The sequence below is a fragment of the Haliotis cracherodii genome, unplaced genomic scaffold, assembly GCF_022045235.1.
Source record: "Haliotis cracherodii isolate W230 unplaced genomic scaffold, xgHalCrac1.p SCAF_12, whole genome shotgun sequence".
NCBI lineage: Eukaryota > Metazoa > Mollusca > Gastropoda > Lepetellida > Haliotidae > Haliotis > Haliotis cracherodii.
Genome location: NW_027266267.1, coordinates 11,014,300 through 11,039,172, shown reverse-complemented (window position 1 = coordinate 11,039,172; position 24,873 = coordinate 11,014,300). Strand labels below are relative to the sequence as shown.

The 24,873-nt window shown below is 39.5% G+C and overlaps 1 pseudogene; it reads left to right on the top strand.

Moving 5' to 3' along the window:
* Positions 1-12,362: 12,362 nt before the first annotated feature.
* Positions 12,363-24,572, top strand: LOC139457537 (uncharacterized; annotated as a pseudogene).
* The last annotated feature ends 301 nt before the right edge of the window (positions 24,573-24,873 follow it).

The window sequence follows — 24,873 nt, the reverse complement described above, 5'->3', positions numbered from 1 at the left end:
CAGCATCCATGTTAAACTGCCAGGACATAGCGATCTTGGGCCGCTGTGCTGATGCGATGCCTTGATGTTTTAGTGGCATCAAGTGGTGTCACGTATATTCATTCAGAGAGACGTATATCCTATGATATACAGAATGTATGTCCTATCAGTTAGACGACGTGAAGAGGCAACAATGGAGGCTGTGTCACATTAAGTGACAAACACCACTGCCCTCCTACAACAATCACAAGAGTTTTGCCGATTACCTACCTACGTTCACTTATACACAATCTGAGACTTCTACCCTATCTGAGACTCGACGTATATGCTATCAAAGAGACGACGTATATCCTTTTAGAGAGACGACGAATGTATTAGCAGAGAGACGATATATCTACCCTATCTGCGAAGCGACGTAGACACTGAGAGACGACTTCTACCCTTTCTGCGAAGCGACGTAGACACTGAGAGACGACTTCTACCATATCTGCGAAGCGACGTAGACACTGAGAGACGACTTCTACCCTATCTGCGACACGACGTAGACACTGAGAGACGACTTCTACCCTATCTGCGAAGCGACGTAGACCCTGAGAGACGACTTCTTTCTTATAAGAGTGGCGAGTAGGATCATATCAGACAGATGATGTACAGTTAGCCTAAGAAATGGCGTCCACCTTATCAGAGAGTCGTGTATATCCTGTCAGAGTGACGACGTATATCCTAACAGAGTGGCGACGTATATCCTATCAGAGTGGCGACGTATATGCCATGAGGGAGACGTCGAATATCCTGGTAGAGAGACGATATGGATACTTTCAGAGAAACAACATACCCTTTCTGAGACACGATTTCTACCCTGAGAAGCGACGTCTTTCCTATATGAGTGGCGAGTAACACCATATCCTAGAGCCTACCTTAGAGACGGCTTCTTCCCTACAAGACAGATGACTTCTACCCTAAACGAGAGACGACGCCTATCCTAGAGATACTTTTATCTCACCTAAGAGATGGCGTATATCCTAACCTCAGAGAAATGACATATATACTATCAGAGAGACGACGTATTTGCTATCTGAAAGACGAAATCCTTCCCACCATAGATATGGCATATATCCTACCTGAAAAACGACTTCTACCACATCAGAGAGACGACTTCTTCCCTCAGAGAAATTACATATATCTCGACAGAGATACGACTTGTATCCTATCAGTGAGACGACGTCGTTCCTACCTGAGAAATGACATATATCTCATCAGAGAGATGGCGCATATCCTATCATAGAGACGACGTATATGGTATCTGCTACCCAAAATGAGTGGCATGTTCGTCACTGTCAGACAAACAAGACGATATCTTCCCTATCGGAGAGACGACGTATATCCTATCAGAGAGACGAACTTAATATCCTATCAGATAGATGCCGTATATCCTATCAGAGAGACGACGTACATCCTATCAGAGAGACAACTTTAATATCTTATCAGATATATGACGTATATCCTATCAGAGAGACGACGTATTTGCTTTGTGAAAGACGACGTCTTTCCTATCAGTGAAATGACGTATATCCTATCAGAGATATGAGGTATATCTTCTCGGAGAGACGTGTATTGTATGTGCTATCTGCTATCCAAAATGAGTGGCGCGTTCATCCCTGTCCGACAAACAACGTATACTCTGACTTAGAGACGAACTGTACTATATTAGAGATACGACGTATATCCTATCTGAGTGCCGGCGTATATCCTATCCAATAGATGACATATATCCCATCTAGGAGACGACATACCCAATCTGAGAGATGGATACTCCCCTTTAGACAGACGATGGATATCCTGTCTGAGATCCGATATACCTTATCTGAGAGACTTCTGCCATATATGAGAGGCGAGTTAGACCCTATCAAGGAGATGACGTATATCATATCTGAGAGATGACTTATACCCTACCCGAGAGATGACGTATATCCTATCTGGGGGACGACTAATACCCTACCTGAGGCATGAATCAAACCCAATGATTTACCCGCCCATGCATGAAAAGTAAGTGTTTGTTTGTTGCCTGACGCCTTATAGCAGTGCGACAGACGGGCAGTTACAGTTCGCGCATTATATTCACATTCTAGGGATTATATTAATATTCAAATATCATAACTATTGTCTGACCATAGCACCGGCGAGAAAGTGTCCGTCTACTCGTATATATTACACAGGATCCCAGTATATTATCGCTTCTCGTGTGTGAATTCGTGTGTACATATTTTAACCGATTTACGTATCTTTCCTGATGCATCATTATTATATATAGTTTATGTGAGTTAAAACATAATCAAAGTTTGTTCTTATCTACGTAAGTTGGACACTGATACGTATCGATTACCAAATTAAAACAATAAACCAATAAATCTGTACGTAAATACAGAATTAAAAACAAGTGGCAGACAATCAACAAATGTCTTAAAAAAATCATCATGCTGGCTAACTATCACAAATTACACCAATTCCAATGGCAGTATATTCACCCAGCGGCGGCAGTTGTTAAGGTTCCGAGATGGGCGAGGCAGGGAATCAGGGAGGATGAACGATCCTCAAATGAAAGCTGGTTTCAATGTCATGAACATGCTAGAGAGACGCAAACACGCAACTGCCCCCTTACATACAACCCACCCAATGATTTCAAAGTTCCAGACAGTGCTCTGCCCTCATAACTTAGAACATTACAGAACTATTCTTATGTTTCTTTAACATACCACCACCGACCGCGTTATTCGATCCGGAAGTTTGCACACCTCAATAGCATCTACATATTGTAACTTCCTGACCACTGATAACTTCCCAGACATAAAGCAACGAGCGTCTACCGAATCTCAACAGAAACAATGTAACACAGTTACAATCACTGTAAAACAAAACAATACAATGTCATATAACAATATGATGACTGCATCAACCACGACACAGAGCCTCACCCCCAACCCCCAACCCCCTACCCCCCAATTATTTTAGTCGCCTTTCACGACAAGCACAGGTTGGTGAAGATTAATTATAACCGGATAATCATGGGTTGAAGTAAATGATAAATGTGACTAACAGCGTTAAATGTATCAAAGTCATGTGACATAACTTAGCCGGGGGTACACTAGATATGCTGGTATAGGAATGTGGCAGCCCATTATGAAGTTAGTATCTATTCACATCAATATGTCATTTTAAGTGTGCAAATCTGGATGATTTCCAATCAATTATTATTTATCTATACAACTCACCCCTCAATCCAGAAGGTGCAATCATGGTGTCACCTACGTCAATATCAGAGTAGTCGTATGGTATTGATCCGCAACAAATAGATTATGCACGCATTCACAACAGTAACATAGGTGTTCGGTCGGGTTTCTCGCGAACACATTGACAGAATTGGAAAGCCCAGATCCGATGTGATTCAACTTCTTCGAAAGACTAGTATTTACTTCTTAGGCAAGGCGTCTGGACGACAATATTCTGAACCATTGTGAGAGTATGAACAGAATTTAAAGTGTGCATGCTTTCATTTTCCTAAAATGAATTACGTTTCTTCAAGAATAGGATGTCAGAATCTATTGATGCTCACGGTAATGAGTTATACGATTGATCAAAGTGTTTTTTCTTCAGTAAACATTGATGTGAGCAGATATTAAGGCATGCGTTTTATGCACTGAGCTCCAGCTAAGCAAGTGGGCAGGCCTGTCAAGGAACAAGCACTTGTCTGGGAGAAAAGGTATGTTAAGATATGTGTTCATGCTGTCGCGATGTTGTTATACATGTCAGCCCTGTGTGAGCGTTGTTATATGTCGATGTTTATTAAATAATTAAATAATACCCGTCTCATAATGAATATACCCATGAAGATCCGGGGTTGAATAGGTCTTCAGCAACCCATGCTTGCCTATAAGGGCGACCATGCTTGTCGTGAGAGGGGACTAACGCGATCGGGTGGTCAGGCTCGCTGAATTGGTAGACGCGTGGCATCGTATCCCAATTTCATAGACCAACGCTCACGATGTCAATCACTGGATTGTCTGGTCCAGACTCGATTATTCATAGACCGCCAGCACATTGCTGACAGCGGCGTGAAACAACAAAGAAATAAACAAATTTGGTGCATTGTGTTTGGTCCTCTCAACATTGTTTTGACTTATATCTGCCAACCTTGTGTCGGTACGTTTGTGACGTAGGTTTAGAAGAAAATTCTGACTAAAATACACTGTATATTTATCAATACCTACTCTCGTTATGCATTTAGATGGATTGTGTCAATAAGTTGTTTGCAAAAACAAATACTCATATGCAATATTGCGTATAAATCAATCATTGTCATTCATTCTGTATCAAGTTTGAGATACTTGTTCTTGGTTCACATATCCATACGATGATATATCAACAATTGATAGTGAGCATAAACATACTCTGTGGCTGACTAATAAACACCTGATTATTCACAGCGAGATGATTTCGAATCTAACGGATTAATGTAATTAGGAATGATGTAATATAGTCTTTGCGGATGACAATCTTGGTTCGCTCTGGTGTGCCGGTGTATCTTTTGTGTCCCAGGCATGGGCGATGGGTCACGACAGGCCACGTGCGATGCCGCTAGAATAAACTCCTCGAGTTGTTCTGTTATCTTAACTGATATAGGTCAGTAGAAAATAGATGAGAGAAAACGTTTCCTGTTTTTATTCAAGGAAGATGATTAGAAATAGTGATCGAGATGCGACATAAACGCCAAGAATAAAAGAACAAGCATTCGAAATCCCGCGTTTGTGTCATAGTCAACTGGGAACACACATACAAATACCTTCTTTGCGTGGGAGTTTTGTTTAAAACACAAACTGTATTTTAAGTCTGCGCTTCTGGACGTACATACTTAGGATTATTTGAATCACTGCTTTAAACAAAAGTACACACATGTGCGTTTTGTTCATAACGCATTTGAATATATAAACAGGTTAAACTTAAGGAGAGATCCCCCTTATGCACTTGTATGTATGAGGTATCCGTTCTGTTTAAATGAAGGCGGCATAACCCAAGAATAGGAATGGCATACTTGAGAGTTACATTCCTTCTTTTCCCCAGTCTGTCGCCAGCCAACTTGGGTCCCGTACCTAAATACATGTCGCAAGATCTTGGGACTGAGCGGGCCATTGCAATGTCCGTATGCATTTTCTCCTCAACGTGTTCTGCATGGGCTAAACCTTTATTCGTCAGTAAACGTGATGTAAACGTGGTTTAACAGTGGATGTTGGCATTCGCCTTCCTGTTATTGTTCGGACTTATCTTCTGATAACAATATCAAATTTGAATCTTTTGCATAGTCCAAGTAATGCTATGAAACATTTTTGCCTAAGTATCGTGTCTGTAGGCCTGCCAAGCGTAGGTATCATTGCAACTTGTCCAACAGTTGAGGAATTACACTTTTTGATTTGCCTAACATTCGGGCAACTGAGGAAATAGAAGTCCTCTTCTATGGCAGAAACACTTTGTCTCTCGACCTAAATTGGACGAGTAGAGGGGCAAAAGACGGCCCTTTCTCCTCTATGCCTGAACTTAGTTCAGTAAGTAAAATATAGCAATCATTGATATCATTATTCTCTCAAAACTGAGAAGACATTGTCGTTATGCTTTTATTCCGATTGGATACAATATGTTGTTTTGTCACATGTGTGAAGTTCATGACTTGTCATTGTCAGAGTACATGAAACAGTTGCAAAACGAGTTTGCCAATCCAATTAAAATACATGTGACATGTGACTTCAGTGAGAAGCTGTGAGGAGGAACACCTCAGCTGAGGTCTCAAAATTAGGTTCAGTTTGCAAACTACTGAAGTTATATAGATGGAACGTGCGGATATTTGTCTGGAGAAAGCACAATGTTTATTTTTAGAATACGTGTGTCGTACATGGTTTACCTCGTTTTATTCGTCACACCGGAACTACTTTTTTCATTCATAAAAAAAAAATATCGAGACATAATTCTTTTTGCAACTACAAGTCAGCGAGAGAGAGAGAGAGAGAGAGATAGAGAGAGAGAGAGAGAGAGAGAGAGAGAGAGATTTAGAAACAATTGAATAAACCAAACAAGATAGTCACACACATCAACTTCTATATTAATTGTGCATGAAGCTGCTACAGATATTATTTCGATATAATCCGTAACTCGAGCTATATCCATTTGCAATACCGATAGGTCAGGGCCGGGTCCCTATGAACATAACGCTTCCGACCACTTTCGCGACTTTTAATTTGATTTAACGTAAAAGGATAAGTGGGGTGAAATGAAGTCAGTTTAAACAGGTATCTAGATTTATGTTAGATGCTCCGTATGTGCTATCAGTGTCCGCTTCGAAGCGTATTTTGTGATATTTTGTAACATTGAAGGTGTTTGTTCATAAATGAACATACACGGAGAGATCACTTAATGTGAAAAGTTCTGATACAAACCATTCGAAAACATCCAAAATGTGAACAATAACATTACCTATTGATCTCTATCGTAAAATGCAGTGAGTTGAAGACGGATGTCTTTTCTTATTTCGATGATGACCTTGCCCTTCGGTCAAAGCTGTCACTGACACAAGATCAAAGCTGAGTTTGTGGATTTTCACGTCTTCAGCAAAGGGTCGTATAGTTAACATACATGTAAACGTCTTTGGCGAACTCTCTGATTTCCCTCTTCCAACATAGTGCGGACAGGATATTCATTCAGCTGATTGATCATGAAAACCGAATCATTGTGATTGTTCAGCTGGGACCCCGTCGGTGGGAGTGACCGAGTGTTGGTTAGAGATTCAAAGCGGCGCGAATATTGACTTTTTCTTACAGTTGTCCCGTGTACTTGCCCTTGCATAACTTGAAGACATTCTTTTGAAACAATCTTCAGCGTTGGTGCTGTCATATTTGCACACACAACAGCAGGAACATGCTCTTATTGCGTATGCATAGACATGTCAACAATGCCCATATATGGGCATATATATATATCCATGCGCAACAAGATTTGCAGCCGGTTTCAGTTTGGTCTGTTAACGAACGAAAGTTATGCATTTACACTTAAATACATAGTTAACGTGGGTAATAAATAAAATACCACACTCATTCTCGTTAGATAGCATTATTACGAAACGCGTGAACTTTCTAAGAATGCGTGTAGTATTGTCTATTTAGTTTTGTTATGGCCTTTGCTTCATGTTTATGACCTTGGTGCATAAAATAGGTGTTCTCAAAAACTTTTGAAGCAGCACAAATAAAACGGCAAAACCTTTTTATTTGCGTGAGATATATCTGCCAAAGCAGAGTCGATTGTACGAGGCCAAGTCCACATGAAAAGGCAATTGTTCACCTGGACAAAAACATAGGAACATATGGTCAAAATAATGGATTTGTGTCACTGATTTGGCAAATAAAGAAATGTCCTCCACTTGTCAAGACATGGCGAAAACCTTATGTTTTTTTTTTGTAAATGATGTAATACAGTGTTATTCTATTCTGTTTTCTACGTTTAATCATGAACATATTTTTTTTGAATTTGAAGTTTCCACAATATACTGTTTTTTCCATTGGACGAGAGGTAGGTAACATGACCACGAAATTGACGTTCATACGTTTTTTTACGAAACCGTGTTCTTGAAATGACGTAAACACTAACGGACTACTTCCACATTACCGCGAAACCCTTGGGAATTCCCCAGCGCGAATACATATAGAAGTGTTCTTTCTGATCATTTAGACCCTATAATCTTGAACTCAGCGTCTTAATGTACATTGAGAAACGTCAGACAGTATTACTGCATGATCGTTCACGAATATCCTCACCACAAGCCATCCTAGTGAACAAACGAAGAAATGCACATCTAAACTATTGTAGTATCGACTCGATCCGTGTCTAGGCTGACAGTGGCAGTCTGTAGCAATCTATGAATTGACCTCAGTGTCTATTTGACACATCTTTAATCACCTTAGAATGATCGATCAGTTGATCAGTGATGACTAACAAATGTAACTGCCACAGGTTCATAAACATCTTCCGAAATCTCTCCCGTCACGTTTATCGTGTCAGCCATTTTGACGTCTTGTACTTGATGTAAATCTATTGCAACGTCCTGTCATAGTGACTGACTTACTCAGGTAGTTCTTAACATACCTTTTTCATCTGATGGTGACATTATTTGAATACATGTGTTGTGTCAGGCTTCATTAGACCGTTAACGGGCCGATTAAATACTGACTGGTAATTCCAAACTCTGGTTTCGTTCGTAAATGATTACGGGGCAGACTTTAAATACTACTGACTTTAAACTTGGGTTAGGGTTTTTCATACTTCGTTTTTGTAGTAATCCGTGGACAACCAACCTTCCCGTGATTGTCTAGTTTTTGGGGAAGTTTAAGTCATGGAGTCTTTAGTCTATTGGAATAGATTGATATTCAGACGTTTTTGTCTATTTTATTTGTTCAAGTGGCGTATTTTAGGGATTGAGCCTTTGTGTTTATTTCACTTTATTTAACCCAGCTGAGGCAATTCACTCATTAGACTGTTGAGTTTATTGACTCGGGTGTTAATTGGTCGCAGCTGAGTTAAATGTCTGTCTACGCATCTGGTCGGTATGTTGTCAAAGTGTTTTTTTAGCTTCTAATTTTTATTTATAACTGTAATTCAGTTGCTTAGTTAAGCCGCTTGTATATCTGCGCTAATGTAATTAATATGTGATCTTTGTCAGCACAGATTGGGTGTGTCTGATCTTTGATTGTCATCTCTTTGTACAGTTAGCTGTTATTAATAAACCTATTAACGAATTTTCATTATAACTTTATTCCTAATCTATGACACAACTGATCATTAGAGCACAGCTCCATGACAATATACCCATGAAGATCCGGGTTAGAATAGGTCTTCAGTAATCCATGCATGCAACGTTCTTTGTTATCCTCCATAACATACATACATTTGAAACAAGTGACAGTTTCAGCGTGTCAATTGAATATCCATGAAACACCCACTGCAGATTCTTACTGAAATGTAATATTAAGAAAATACGGAGCGAATAACTCATGCATCCTTAATAACTCATTCACAAATGTAAAATTGTATATGACTGTGAGTTTTAGATAGTGTTGACGTGGATCTTTGTGACTTTGGTTGTTGTCAGCATGTTATGTGTTCATGTCTTTGGCGACTGACGGTTTTGAAAATACATTCCCTAACTCTGTTGGGTACACACTAGTGCATTCAAATCATACGATCTCAACGGCACATTCACTGAAGGGTCCGGGCGACGCTACCTTTGTGAAGGTGACTGTTACATTCATGAAAAGGAAAGCAAGGTGTTTTCAAGTAAATATGGTTTATTTTGTTCAGTGAATTGCCGTTTCCAAACCGCACCTAACCCTTTCTTCTCTGCCCACAATTGAAAGCACAATACATAAATGTTAACATAGTAGCTACTTGGACCAGTATTTACACTACCATAGATAACCTTTCCACAAGCAACATGCATAAGCTCGTGAAAACGCTCGTTGACGAAACATAACTACACGAGGTGCATGTTTCCATTACATCGAAGTTTCACAATCATGTTGGAAATATATCTTAAATAATATTCCCCCTGAGTTCAGTTCACTTTCTTGAGGAAGAAACATGACATGCAACAGTATTAGCATACATTATGTTAAGTATGTTCCACACTGTAATACTAAAAGTATATTTAACATCCCCAAATATGCTCGCATGATAAACTCTATATGTTTGATAGTTTAACACGCGCAATACTACTTCCCAGACAAACTAGGCGACAAACTACGTGTAAGCGGATTCCAGGCAGTTCCTATAAACTCTATTAACACTTAACTAACGATACTGAACGTACAGCAGAGACATGCAGGACAATGGGGGTGTACTGACGGCGACAATAACTTTGTTTATTGTAGTCTCCTCTTTACTAAGCAAAATGTAGAGCTTTGTCTTTGTAAGCTTTGTGGTTATTTAGGGTGAACGAATGAGCGTTTTTCAAAATATACAAATTGCGTTCACACACATCTAATTATATAGGATGAACTCATCCTACATTATGAGAAATCCCTGACATGTACAGTAGCCACCCAGGACTACATAATAATATATCCATGACATGTGCCGTAGCGATCCAGGACTATATAATAAGATAATTATTCCTGACATGTACACTAGCCATTCAGGACTACATAGAAGATATCCCTGATATGTACAGTAGCCATCCAAGAGTACATGATGATATATCTCTGACATGTACAGTAGCCATCCAGTAGTACAAGATGATAAATCCCTGACGCACAGTAGCCATCCAGGACTACATGATGATATATCCCTGACATGTCTCTCTCTCACACCCTATCTTTCTCTCTTTTTACTCTCCCCTCTCTCGCTCTTTCCCTCTATATTTATCTCTCCCTCTAACTCTCTCTATCTCTCTCACCCTCTCTCTCTCACCCTCTCTAACTCTCTCTCTCTTTCCTTTTATCTCTGTGTCTTCCCCATCCTCTCTTTCTCTCTCTATCATACTCTCCCCATCCTCTCTCTCTCTCTTTCCCCTCTATCTATCTCTCCCTCTCTTTACTTCTCTCTCTATTTCCCTCTATCTCTTTGTCTCACCCACCCTCTCTCTCTCCTTCTTTAACTCTCCCCTCTCTCTTTTTCCCGGTCTATCTCTCTCTTCTCTCTCCCTCTCTTTCCTTCTCTCTTTTTCCTCTCTTTCTCTCTCTTTAACTCTCCCTCTCTCTTTTTCCCCTCTCTCTCTTTTTCTCTCCCCGCTCACTCTCTTTCCTCCCTCTCTCCCTCTTTTTCTCTCTCTCTCACCCTCTCTTCATCTCTCTCTTTCCTTTTATATCTGTGTCTCCCTCACCCTCTCTTTCCCCTCTTTGACTCTCCCCTCTCTTTCGCCTCTCTCTCTTTCTCTTCTCTCTATCATACTCTCCCCATCCTCTCTCTCTCTTTCCCCTTATTTCTATCTCTCCCTCTCTTTACTTCTCTCTCTATTTCCCTCTATCTCTTTGTCTCACCCACCCTCTCTCTCTCCCTCTTTAACTCTCCCCTCTCTCTATTTCCCGGTCTATCTCTCTCTTCTCTCTCCCTCTCCCTCTCTTTCCTTCTCTCTCTTCCCTCTCTTTCTCTCTCTTTAACTCTCCCTCTCTCTTTTTCCCCTCTCTCTCTTTTTCTCTCCCCGCTCACTCTCTTTCCTCCCTCTCTCCCTCTTTCTCTCTCTCTCTCACCCTCTCTTCATCTCTCTCTTTCCTTTTATATCTGTGTCTCCCTCACCCTCTCTTTCCCCTCTTTAACTCTCCCCTCTCTTTCGCCTCTCTCTCTTTCTCTTTCTCTTTCCCTCTATCTGTCTCTTCCCTCCCCTCTCTCTCTGTCTCCATCACCCTCTCTTTCTCTCTCCCATACTCTCCCCACCCTCTCTCTCTTCCCCTCTCTCTATTTCTCCCTCTCTAACCTTCTCTCTCTCTCTTTCTCCCTCTTTAACTCTCCCCTCTCTTTCCCCCACCCTCTCTCTCTCTTTCCCCTCTCTCTATCTCTCCCTCTCTTTGCTTCTCTCTCTCTCTCTCTTTCCCTTTATCTCTCTGTCTCCCTCACCCTCTCTCTCTCCCATTTTAACTCTCCCCTCTCTTTCTTTTTCCCGTCTCTCTCTATTTCTCCCTCTCTGTCTCTTCTCTCTCTCCCTCTCCCTCTCTTTCCTTCTCTTTCTCCCCTCTCTTTCTCTCTTTAACTCTCTCTCTCTCTTTCCCCCTCTCTCTCTTCTTTCTCTCTCCGCTCACTCTCTCCTCTCTCTCTATCTCTCCCTTCTCTCTCTCTCTCTCCTTTGTGTCCCTCACCCTCCCTTTCTCTCTCTTCCCCCTCCCTTCTTCTCTATCTCTCCCTCTCTTCTCTATCTCCCCTTTCTCTCTCTCTCACTCTCTCTCTCTCTTTGCCCCTTCCTCTCTCTCTCTCTCTCTCTCTCTCTCTCTCTCTCTTCCCTCCCTCTCTTTCCTTCTCTCTCTCTCTCGCTCTTCAGGAATTGAATTACTGATATTGATAAAGAATATGAATGTTTGATATCTTTAAATCATAAAACGATATCAAAAAGCGAATGTTGTTTCCCAGCAAGTTTCAAGTTCAGTTAAGTTTTCAAGATATCGGTAATTGCAGATACCTATAATTAATTATACGTATTTGAGATACCTATAATTTATTTCAACGTGAATTTTGTTCCCGTATTCTTCATTTGCCTGAATGAAAATGATATTGTCCTGGCAATGTGCACGTTTTGTGTACGTGTAAAACATGTTAGATCGCATGGTGGCAGTTATTAATACCTACCACGTGTCTTATGTTGACAGATGAAGACTTCCATCAACAGATTTGTCCTTGTCCTCTACGTCTTGGCAAACCTAACATTGCATGTCGCAGACAGTAGGTTTCCATTTTTGTTTATATGATGTTATAATTAATTTATGACAAATCACGAAATCACATTTTTCATCGCTGTACTAAATTTACCAAAATTGCTTTTTGTTGTTGATTCGGCATGAATTTGTTGAAATTATTACCATTGGTTCAAATTTAAATGAAACGGACGCAAAGTATTTCACGGAGGAATTTAACTGATACTACAGTGATGGTCATGTAATATCTATAGGCAGTAAATCCATATACCTGCTGATGATTTCATCCGGTTTGATATGACGTCTTTGTATAGTCATATAACCTAGTTGCTTGCATTTCAAACTGGACTCTTGTTTCAAGATAATTGACACATCCACAGAAACACGCCTCGGTACAGTACTGTCCTATTATATGTACGCTTTATACGTTTGACCATTGTTCTGTTTCTCCGTAACAAGTTATTTTGAGTGGTATTCACTAACTCTTTTTTAGCGGTATGGATGTGCACTCTTCTGCATGGCGTTACCTTTTCTTGCGCTCACGTGCAAAATGGCCTCCGAGCGGGCCATGTGTTTTGGTTCTCACCCGTATTCGTTAAGCGATAAACCTCGCAACCCGTAGGCAATCATAGTGTGAGTAATGTCATTACTGTAAAACCATTATGCATATGCTCCTTTCAAATCTGACTTCTCATTCACCATTGTGTGTATCATCGTCATGTTGTTCGGTAATCTATGTATAGACTCTCACGCCTCGACATAACGTTTCACGGGCATATGCTATATGGAATATAGACATTATAGATATTGGCTGTTTTGTTTGTTTCAGCCATTTACCCTGTACAAGAGTCGAGAACACGTAATACAACCAAAGTTAAGCCAGTAACTCGAGTTTATCGTTGCTTGAGGCTCCCGACCCGGGGTTATCTAAACCGCCAGATCCCCTCCAGGGGTGAGACGGAACAACCATCACTATTTCAATGAAACATTATTGTAGTTTTGGAGACGAGATATTTCTATCGCGCAGAGATTCAAAACACGAAATATGGGTCTGTGAAAGGAGCCAAAAATATGTATTTTTCTTGGAAATCCAGCATTTCCTTCTTGATAAAACCTGCAGACAAATTATGTATTTATTATTTTTGAGCGGAGATAATTTTGGGAAGGTATTTAAGACTTAAGCTGCGTTTATGGAGGTAGCGGATAATGCAACGTGTGTACATCCTTCTGTACGTATATAACTCTGGAATCGAAACACTATATTCAAGTCAATTATTAAGAACAATTCAACAATTCTTACTTCACAGTTTACTATAGTCATTGAAACACACACAGAAACTGTAGCCACACTCGATTATCAGCCAATCATTAGTCCGCTAGCGGATGGAGCCTTTCATTTAAAGTTTATAGAAACACGAAGGCAAACGAAATTGCTTGGTTAATGAATCAAATGCTATGAAATCAATACATCTATACAGACACAACATTAGTGCTGTAACAACCCGAACATAACGGTTCAAAATATTTGAATGTATGCACTCAAACATATGTCTTCATTATCCATTAGTGACGTTAAACTTTAACTCACTCACAATCATTATACATAAGTGACGTTAAACATAAACTCACTAACACTCATTATACATACATGTAAGTGACGTTAAACGTTAACTCACTCACACTCATTATACATTAGTGACGTTACACTTTATTTGACTCACACCCATTATGCATAGCTGACGTTTAACGTTAACTCACTCACACTCATTATACATAAGTGAATTAAAACTTTAACTCACTCACACTCATTATACATCAGTGACGTTAAACTTCAACTCACCCACACTCATTATACATTAGTGACGTTACACTTCAATTCACCTTACACTCATTATAGATAATGACGTTAAACGTTAACTCACTCACACTCATTATACATTAGTGACGTTACACTTTAACTAACTCACACTCATAATACATTAGTGACGTTAAACGTGAACCGACTCACACTCATTATACATAAGTGACGTTAAACTTCAACTCACTCACACTCATAATACATAAGTGAAGTAAAACTTTAACTCACTCACACTCATTATGCATTAGTGACATTAAACTTGAACTGACTCACACTCATTATACATAAGGGACGTTAAACTTAAACTCACTCACACTCATTATACATTAGTGACGCTATGCTTTAACAGACTCACACTGATTATACATTAGTGACGTTTAACGTTAACTCACTCACACTCAATATATAACTCATATTGATCATACATTTGTGACGTTAAACGTTAGCTCACACTTATACATTACTCGCATCACATAAGGCATTCAAGTGACCAGCTCTCGGTCTTTATGTTGTTATATTCCTGTTCCTTCTCACAGGTCTGGTTCAGATCCATTCCCCTGAGGTATCCTACCTGAACGAGCCTACTAGTCTGAGCTGCTCTACATCTCAAACCTTCTCTACCATCATTTACAAGGCTCCAATTGGGAACAGTCCACAGTGTTCACAAACAGGCTGCGTACCTGTCAACGGATTCCAGGCAGTTCCTATAAACTCAACTTACACTCAACTAACGATACTGCGCGTACAACAGAGACACACGGTGCAATGGGGGTGTGCTGATGGCGACAATAACTTTGTGTACAGCAGTCTTGTTGTTGCTGAATGTCACGTATTGAATCAACCACAAACACAAATGAGATTGTAATACAGATTTATTCCCTCCCTTAAAGTAATTTTAAATCCCAATAACAATATCTAAATTCAAACTAATACCAAATTAACTAACACAACTAACTAAACTAGCTTCTCCTACCAATAACAATACTACCACCTACTACTAATACTAATATCTTAATACTAACAGTACAAATGTCTACTACTAATAATACAAATATCTACTACTAACAATACAAATATCTACTACTAACAATACAACTATCCTAATACTAATAGTCTACTTCTAAAAATACTAACACTAATACAGATGTTCTAAGAATAACACAACTAATACACAGTAAAACTTTGTGTGTGTATATATATATATACAACAACAACACACAACCACAAAAAAAAAAAAAAAAAAAAGATACAAAGCCACTTCACTGTCACTGTCACAACAGTTCTATACAGAACTTTAGAATCTCTGATGTTATTGAGCAGTTCATACGAGAATTCTTCCTCGTAATGACGAATGGTGATCTTTCCACCCAGGCGATGTTGTCCCCACGGAGTTAGGGGTGCCTGTTTACATGGATGCCACGGCTGTGTTCATCCTACGATGTGCCACGGAGACGAAGATACTTCTCTCCTTACGTTGGGTCGGAGAACTTCTCTCCTTACGTGATGTTGGAGGTTGTTACTTCCTCCTACGTAATATCGGAGGTTCTTCCCTCCTACGCACTCTAAGGTTAACCGGCCAGTTCCGGGACACTACAATGTAATATACGCAATTACAGTCACTGAGGTATGTGTCACTACCTCACAATACATACAGCAATGCACCAATACTCCGATTTACATATTACTGAGTTGAACTGTTTATACTTTGATCATGTTGTGGTTAATTGTTACAGTGACTTTACGCTATTACCATCAATAGGTGTATATAATTACGTTTGGAAAAAATACATAACTCAAAATTCTATCCTCTAAAATACAATTCAACATGAAACAATAAATGTAAAAACTTACGCCAACCAGAGTAGAAGTCTCCCACAATATTAGTCCATGCCTTACATGACCATGCTGATTCTGGCTGACTGTACAAATTATTACCCTGCCCCGCTATTTAAACTGACCCCAAAGCCCAAGCTACCTCTGACCTCCCTATTGTTACACCAATTAACTCCCCAGCTATCAGCCGTACCCAGTCACGCTTCCCTGAACCTAACCCGTTCCCATAGTATTACCTGACAATATCTAAAAACAACTCGCTAAGCTTAATATACTAATGTAACCATACCGTAATACATCTATCTGAAGTACTAACATATAATTAAAATATACAAGATTATCTGTGATCTTGACAAGTGTACTTGAGTAAGTGCTTTGCAAGGTTGATGATTATTTGGGGTGAACGAATGACCGTGACATTTTTCGAAATGTACAAATTGCGTTCAAACACACCTAATTATTCAGGATGGTCAGACATGGTCAGATCAACTACATGATGAGATATCCCTGACATGTACAGTTTGTTTGTTTGTTAATTTACGCCGCACTCAGCAATATTCCAGCTACATGACGGCGGTCTGTAAATAATCGAGTTTGGACCAGACAATCCAATGATTGACATCATGACCATCAATCCACGCAATTGGTATACGATGACAGGCATCAACCGAGTCAGCGAGCTTGACCACCCGGTCCCGTTAGTCGCCTCATACGACAAACATAGTCGACTTTTACGGCAAGCATCCAGGGCTACTATTGTTCTGCAGCTTTTATATTCTCACTTATTGTCGGGAGCCACTTATTGTCGGGAGAGTTCAGGAACCACCTTTAGGCCATCTGAAAACGTCGCCGCTTCTACTGAAATAAATATGACACAAACAGACTTTGGGTATGTAAGACTGGAATTTATCAGCTCAAATAGTACGCTTTTTACCTGTGGTGGTGTTACGAAAATCGGTGAGTTCAGAAGAGTATTTTACTCAACGAGAGTAATATTCCTCCATTTCCAAGTATATTCTTTTCTCAAGTGCTAAAAGTAAGAAGCAGAACGTAGGCTGTGACATACTATTATCATATTGCATCCGCATATTCAGCCTGTACATTTACAGTTAATAAGAAGGTCATCATGTTTGTAATATGCGATATGACCAAGAGTTCAAAATAACCAATACACTATTTTCCTATGTTGCTTGCTGTACATATATTTTTTATTAAGATAGATATTAAAGGCATCGCATAACAGATACTGTACCACAGAATCCAAAACTGTGACGTATATTTGTGTGTGTGGTGTATTTAAAATTTTAGAAACGTATTATGGACCTAATCTCATCTGGGCCTACAGTGTACAGTCACATGGCCTGCCGTTTCAAATAACAGCTGAACCTGAGAATTAGAACGATGAAAATGTCAAAATGTTTAAGTGTTATTCTTCGTTCCTAATTTTAATAGGCCCTTTAGTGGTACAACTTTGGATACCGAAAAGCCGAGGTTTTGGACGTGTAACGGAGTCGCCATTTTTTTACAAATGGACGTGTAAATACCACGTGATTTTATCAAGTTTGGGATTGGCTAGCTCTCATACAATTTGTCGTTTGCAAATAGAGCATGTCCTTCTTTGTACAAATCACGTACAACAAGTGGCATACCATGTGTTGCATACAACAAATTGTATAAAACTAGTTGTAAAGTGTGAATGTCCGTTAACATTCCTACCAGAGTGTTTCATGTTAGATTGTTATGTATAATAATTTTCAGAGAACGCGACATGCAGCATAACTGTTGACACCTGCCCAGTTCTCCTGCATGGGAAGATATCACTGACAGTTACCATCCAGAACTACTATTGCTCTATAGCTTTTAACGTTTCACTCCTTGTCGGGAGCGTTCGGGAGACACTGTCTACAGCTGTACATGTGACTGGCCCTACAAATATCACCGCTGTCAAAGAAATAAATATGACAAAAGAACACTTTGGAGATGTACGACTGGAATTAATCTGCCAAAGGAGTAGGACAATTTCCTGTGGAGGCGTTACATTTTTACTTGACCGTAAGTACAGAGTGAGTGAGGAAGTGAGTTTGATTTTACGCCGCTTTTAGCAATATTCCAGCAATATCACGGTGGGGTCACTAGAAATGGACTTCACACAGTGTATTCATGTCGGGAATCGAACCCGCGTCTTCGACGTGACGAGCGAACGCTTTAACCACAAGACTACTCTACCGCCCCCATAGGTACAGAATGACCATCTGCCAGTCCAACATTCTAACACGATTGTTTGTTCTGATTCATAAGTTATAAAAGTTTCAATATCTATCGTCTAAGAGAAGGTGTATATGTTTGTGTCCAATATAGGAATCACTATCACAGATAACAAACATAGTACGATTTCGATTCAATTGATTATTTCTAAGCATCTAAACTTCTTCACGCTTCACACAGTTAATGTGGAAAACAACGTCAGTTATTTGATTGGTAGGATACATTGAGAATAGTACATGGATCAGTGCGTGATAACGAAACTAGGGTCGTTTTTTTAGGAATTCGCGAAGTTGAATGGCGATACATATATTTTGTATCTTCGTTCTTGTCAGAACACGTGTGTGTTTTTCATGACATTAAGCATATCAGCGGGGATGATTAGTTGTGAAACCAGAGGCCAAACTCTTTTCCCGGTGCTCTAATATTACCCAATTCCAAAAAAAATCTTCCTAGACCTGGTTTTCCAGTTGTTGGCACTCAAACGTTGTATTGATCGCTTGACACGTTGCGACTGGCGGTTGACTACACAGAGTGTGTAGCATATGCACGATGAATGCATCAGTCACAGTCATAACATTTATTTAAGACGACCCTCTTCTTTGATCACCGATGTCACGAAGCGACATGGACATGATGTACTGATATAATATTAGTCTGGTGACTTCTTGTGTCTGTGCCTTTTTAAAAAAACTCACCACTCTTTGGCTCTTTAGCTTTTACAAAAGTAAGTTATTGGTGTTGCAAAATGAATGCCGTTAAATATGTATCAGAATAGTATCCCATTTAATTACAGGTATACCAGCATGCCAAATAACAAGTCAACGGGACACAAGTTCCCTGCGCATTGGCGAGGATCTGTTACTGACTATTTCAATTTCAAGATATTACTGCTCTGATGCAGCCCCACTTCTGTTAATGATGGGGAAGAATGATATAACACTCTTCAATGAAACCGTTAATGATACTACAAAGGAATACTTTGTCGTCAAGCAACGTATGACAGCTTCACATTTCGGGATTGTGAAGCTATCCTTCGAATGTGGAAACTTTCGTCAGGCACTTTTGTGTGAAGGTGTTCAACTGCTAAGTCTTGAAAACGGTACGTGGTGCACTCGTACATAACCATTTATGTTAAACATATTAGGTTATGAAAACCATCATATTTATTCATGTTAGGAACCAGCCATTTGATATTCTTAGAAGGGTTAGGGCGGGGCTAGGATTTTGTATCGAGATTAATTTTATTTCAGTTACAGCTACAAATGGTCGGTCCCTGAAGACTGAATAATTGATGGATGTTATAGTTTCTTAGGGCAATGGGAAGAACATTCCACCAGTTACAGACAGATCATTTCCATATTGTTGATCTCTCTGTCCAAGACGAAAGCTTGTGACATTGTGGTAGGAATATATAATAAATAATGTAATTGTTGACCCCTACAAGCGCACAGATATCTTTTACATTACACGCATTATACCAGGTTATGTTTTCGATAATAGTATGCTGTCATTCTGCATGTGCACGTAATAGCTTAAAATTTGTGTCAAACATAGAAAACAATTCCAGAATAACTACGTACGTTTTTCAAAACTAATTAAAACTACCTTTCCAATGCTTAATGTATTATTAAGAAAATGATATTACTCTTTCAGAAAACAGTTTTCACAGTGACAAGGCGGGCTCCATAGCTGCGATAGTCATGGGGATATTCATCTTTATCATCGTTATCATCGGCATCCTCATATTAGTCAAGAATCTCAGAAACAAAAACGATGGACGTAAGGTAGAAATGAATAAACACTCTCCATTAAACCAATCTTCTAATAAAATTAAAGTTGTGCTTCTGTCATTACATCAATTCTTGTGACCGATAAAGGATTAAAATAAACCACATTCTTATATATCACCACCCTACTTTCTTGCACATATAAAAGAAGGCACTAGATTCCTTAAATGTTGTGCCTATATCAAAACTGGGAGAACATCAGTCAACCCTTCTTCATTTGAACAGCTCGCTCCATCGTTCTAAACTGGAAAATGGCTCCATCAAATAGGTTTTTGCTTGCAAAAAAATACCTTTAATACCTGGAATCAATTCATCATCAAGACCTGACACTCTGCATTTGTTCTTTCTGAACATTTCCTTTTGACAGTCTGTCCATTGAGGCTGATGAGACATTTCAAAAACAGCACCCTATTATATTAAAAACACTACTATAATCTTATATACTTACAGGAAAATCCAAGGATGACGACAGTGCCAGTGGATAGAGAAGTATATCATACTCTATGTTTACAATCAAAGGCTATTTTAACAGCTCTAGAAAATAACATAACTCATTATATTTCAAACTCCCTGTCCCGACTTCGGCCGATGTAAAATGGCTCTTGTGAGCAGTACCTTTTACTTGACATCAATTCAATGAAATAATAATGTTGCTTCTGGCCAATGAGACATCATTTTGTGTTGGTTACCGAGCCATATAGGTAAGACGATGGCCCAAGCTGCAGCAAACGCTACATTCATCAAATCTGGGACACTACTTCTTATGCCCCACAATGATTGAAAGTATGTTACGTTGTAACGTTATTTACGTCAAGTTTTTCTCTGTATTCCAAATCAATGTTTCGTTTGATAATGTTTTGCCACGTGTTGTCTTGATCGTCATGTCGTGACTATACTAGCCTTGGGATCGGATCCGTTTGCTGTGGGACAGATGTTATGTCAGATGTGCACAGTATCCACGAATACTGATGATTTAGAAATAAAGTTAACGTTATAAGTTCGAATGTGCATTGACCAAATACTTCATTCTCGGCTGATGTCTTAACTTCTCTTAACGTCAAGCATAGTTTGCTGAAGACATATTCTAACCCGGATCTTCACAGGTTCTATAGAAGGTGTATGTGGCATATGAAGTGACGGCCATTCGATAGACAACAAGTTGGTATAGTTGTAGTTAACATACTCATATTTACACTGCAAAGGCTTTAATCGGGTCAAATGCACAATTATCTGTAAATATGCGTAGACTTCTTCCTAAACATAAACTGATTTAAACTTAAGAGATTAGTGTTCAGGGTGTGCGACACATCTTCTTGTTCTATACATCCTCTTCAATCAGGTGCAGTATGTGAGATACCCTATGCGTAGATTTATGACAGCATCTAAATATAGTAACTTCATGACGACTGCTTACTACATAGAACTTCATTCCTGAAGACTAATCATTTTCAAAACACATTGCAATGAACGTCTGAAGAATTTCAGCAGAAACAATGTAACACAGTTACAATCATTGTTAAACAAGAAAAAGCACTGCCAAAAGGGTTCGCGGGTGGCCCAGTCGTTTAAGGCGCCGCGATTCGCTGTGCAGAGTTGCGTCCCTTGGGCACGATAGTAACCTATGATCGTGGGTTCGAATCCTGGTTCGCCTCGATTATGTTTCTAGGTTTGTCAGCACCATGCCCGTGCTCGTGGGTTTCATCGAAGTGGTAAACGTCCGAGACCTGCATCACTTTGGGCTTTCTTCCCACATCAAGCTGACACGCCGTGATATAACTCGAATAATATTAATAGCGGCGTTAAACCCAACTCACTCACTCACTCACTCACTCACTGCCAAAAAGCTATAGGTTGTACTTTATTGACCAGTGGCTTTTTGTGTACTCACTAATGAGACTGATCAAGGACACGTGCCGTCACACCTACATGTAGTACTACACCAAGGATACCCTATTATGAGATATTTCTTGCATCAAAAGTTGTACAATATTAGCGGTAGATCTGACTTTAATGATTTTGTGATGATTTACAACTAACAATGTACGGAGCCATTATTCATGCACACTAACAGATAATTAGAACTAGATTATGATTGAACTGGTTCGGTAAAACCGATTATTCGTTACATCCGACTTCGTCATATCAAGGGTATGATGTATAGTCCTTGAAAAGGACAACCCATTGTCAGCCATCATATCCAGAAGTATGCTAGCCTCTTGAAAGTGGTAACAGTGCCATTGTAACGGATCTATTCCACTGTTGATACATTTAAACTATTGTTTGTTGCTTGTCATAGATGATTCAAGGTCAGGATAGGTGACCAGCATCCCCGTGTTGTGGTGGGAGCTAATCACATTGAAGATCAAGTGGCTGCAACATAGCTGTGCATGTTTAATTCTACCCCGGACCCGTGCAGATCCGGGTTAGAAGAATAGGTCTTCGGCAATCCTTGCTTGCCGTAAAAGGCGACTATGCTTGTCATAAAAGGCGACTTGGTCGCAGAATGGTAAGCGATCCATCAACGCCTGATGAACATTGTCAAGAAAGGGTGAATACTGACGGTGGCTACACCAGGTACTGAAGCTTCTGCGACTTATATGAACGTCATTTTAAGGGGTTTAAGAATGTTTTCATCAGGGTAATAAACTAGTGTATAATGTAATATAAAGTTTGTTCGTTTTGCGTTATCTGTTCTTCAGACATCAAAGAAATATTTTGTCAGAAGTCGTCACAATGTTAGCTAGTTAGCTAATATTTATATGCAAAAAATGTTTTTGTCCCTTGACTACTTTTGAATAGCATATATAGGACAAATAACGTTCGCAAAGATACATAATACATAATATACTTTCAAAATGAATTTTGTCATTCAATTATATATTTTTAACCATGGGTACCATTTGCTAGTACATATGTGTGTATACATATATATCACGGCGGGGACACCAGCCAAGGGCTTCACACGCTACCCATGTGGGGAATCGAACCCGGCTTTTCGTGGAATGCCTAAACCACTGGGCTATCCACTGCCCTAAATGTCTCAAAGCTAAACTAGCGTATCAGTAGAGGGGGTATATAATTTTTCTGTCTTTTTTGTCGTTGGTCAAAACAGGTGACAAGATCAGCAGACAAGCATGCACATGATGACGTGGTTGTAACTCTGTCACAAGGGAATCGGAACCAGGCTGAGGACAATGTTGTAGTCGGCTCGGGAGGATCTGCTTCTGGTAATGATCATCAACGACCGAGGCTCCGTATTAATCATGTGTACGTCCCTACTACTGTAGGTGACAGAATAGTCACGACAGGGACATCCACAGAGACAGGTGTGATGGGTAAGTCCACTCCTTTACATGACACTAGTTTGGCATTTTGAAAAAGTTGAGAAAAGTTACGTTTTCATTGCAGTGAACATAACACTTGACATTTCACTCCAGTTAACATAAAACTTGATATTTCACTTGATAAATCTAAATGTATGATTTAGAATTTTCGTGACCCTAAATATCTTTTTGATACTTGTGTATATATCTTTTAAGATTTTGCAAACACAAAACCACTCTTTAAGTCGCAAATACAAGGGGTGGTGAACAGCCCCTGAGTGTTAGGGATAATTCACCTTTCAAGGTTTTTCCTTTGCAATGAAATAATGTAAATTTCCGGTAGACAGCTACACAAAAAGTATATATTTCCTTTGCCCCGGCATTCGATGAGAGAAAAATGACATTTCCCTCGACACGTACAATATCCTCTACACATTTCATTTTTCATATGCACTAGTTTCTGTATAATGTTTTACTATTTTCGATGTCATAATTGTCCCGGAAAGTGGTTTAACTGGTATTATTCGCAATGCTATTATTTGTTAGTTATTTAAAGCTTTACATAGCAGCATTCAAGCTATATGACGTTTACCAATAGCCGAGCCTGGAGCTGACAATCCGGCGATAGATTTCAAGATCGTAATTCCACGCATTTGTGATTCGATGACACGCAAGCAACCATGTGATGGAGACTGACCACCTACTTCATTTAGTCGCCTCTTATGACAAGCATATGTTGCTGGGGACCATTCCTAGCCACGAATCTTCACGGATGACAATGCAATAAACATAATAAGCCATTACTCTTGGGTCTACATAATGATTTATAAACATAGTGCGATTGAAGCGTGGATTGTTTTAATTCCTTGTCGGCCGTTCTCACGTCTAATTTTTATGAATCAATTTGTTGACTAAAATACTAGTTGTCCCAAAGTATAATACAATTTTGGCATTTGTTTCAGGTGGCGAAAACCTACATCCTGAAACGAGAGGAGAATATGTTGCCCTTGATAGAAATGCTGTCCAACCCTCAAACATCTATGAACATCTGGGAACATATGAAGAAATTGGCAGCGTGTGAAGTTCTGCTATCCTGAAAAGTAACATCACTGTGTTTGGTTAATAGTATGTCTGTCTTGGTCTAACGCAGTAGTTTTGGAATCCTAGCCTAGCAAACAGGACGTTTATTTCGAGCGCCTGTTGTGGTGCAATCTGCAATGGTTACTGGTCTTAACTATTAATTAACGTATGACATACCTGTATTAGTGCATGCGATATTTATTTGTCAAGGCAATGCAAAGGGATAACAAATTTAGAAATTGAAGAATGGAGACAAGAAGTTGTAGCATCTGTAGGAGATGACATGTACACAGCTTTTACTAATCAAAACTGGCTTTCAG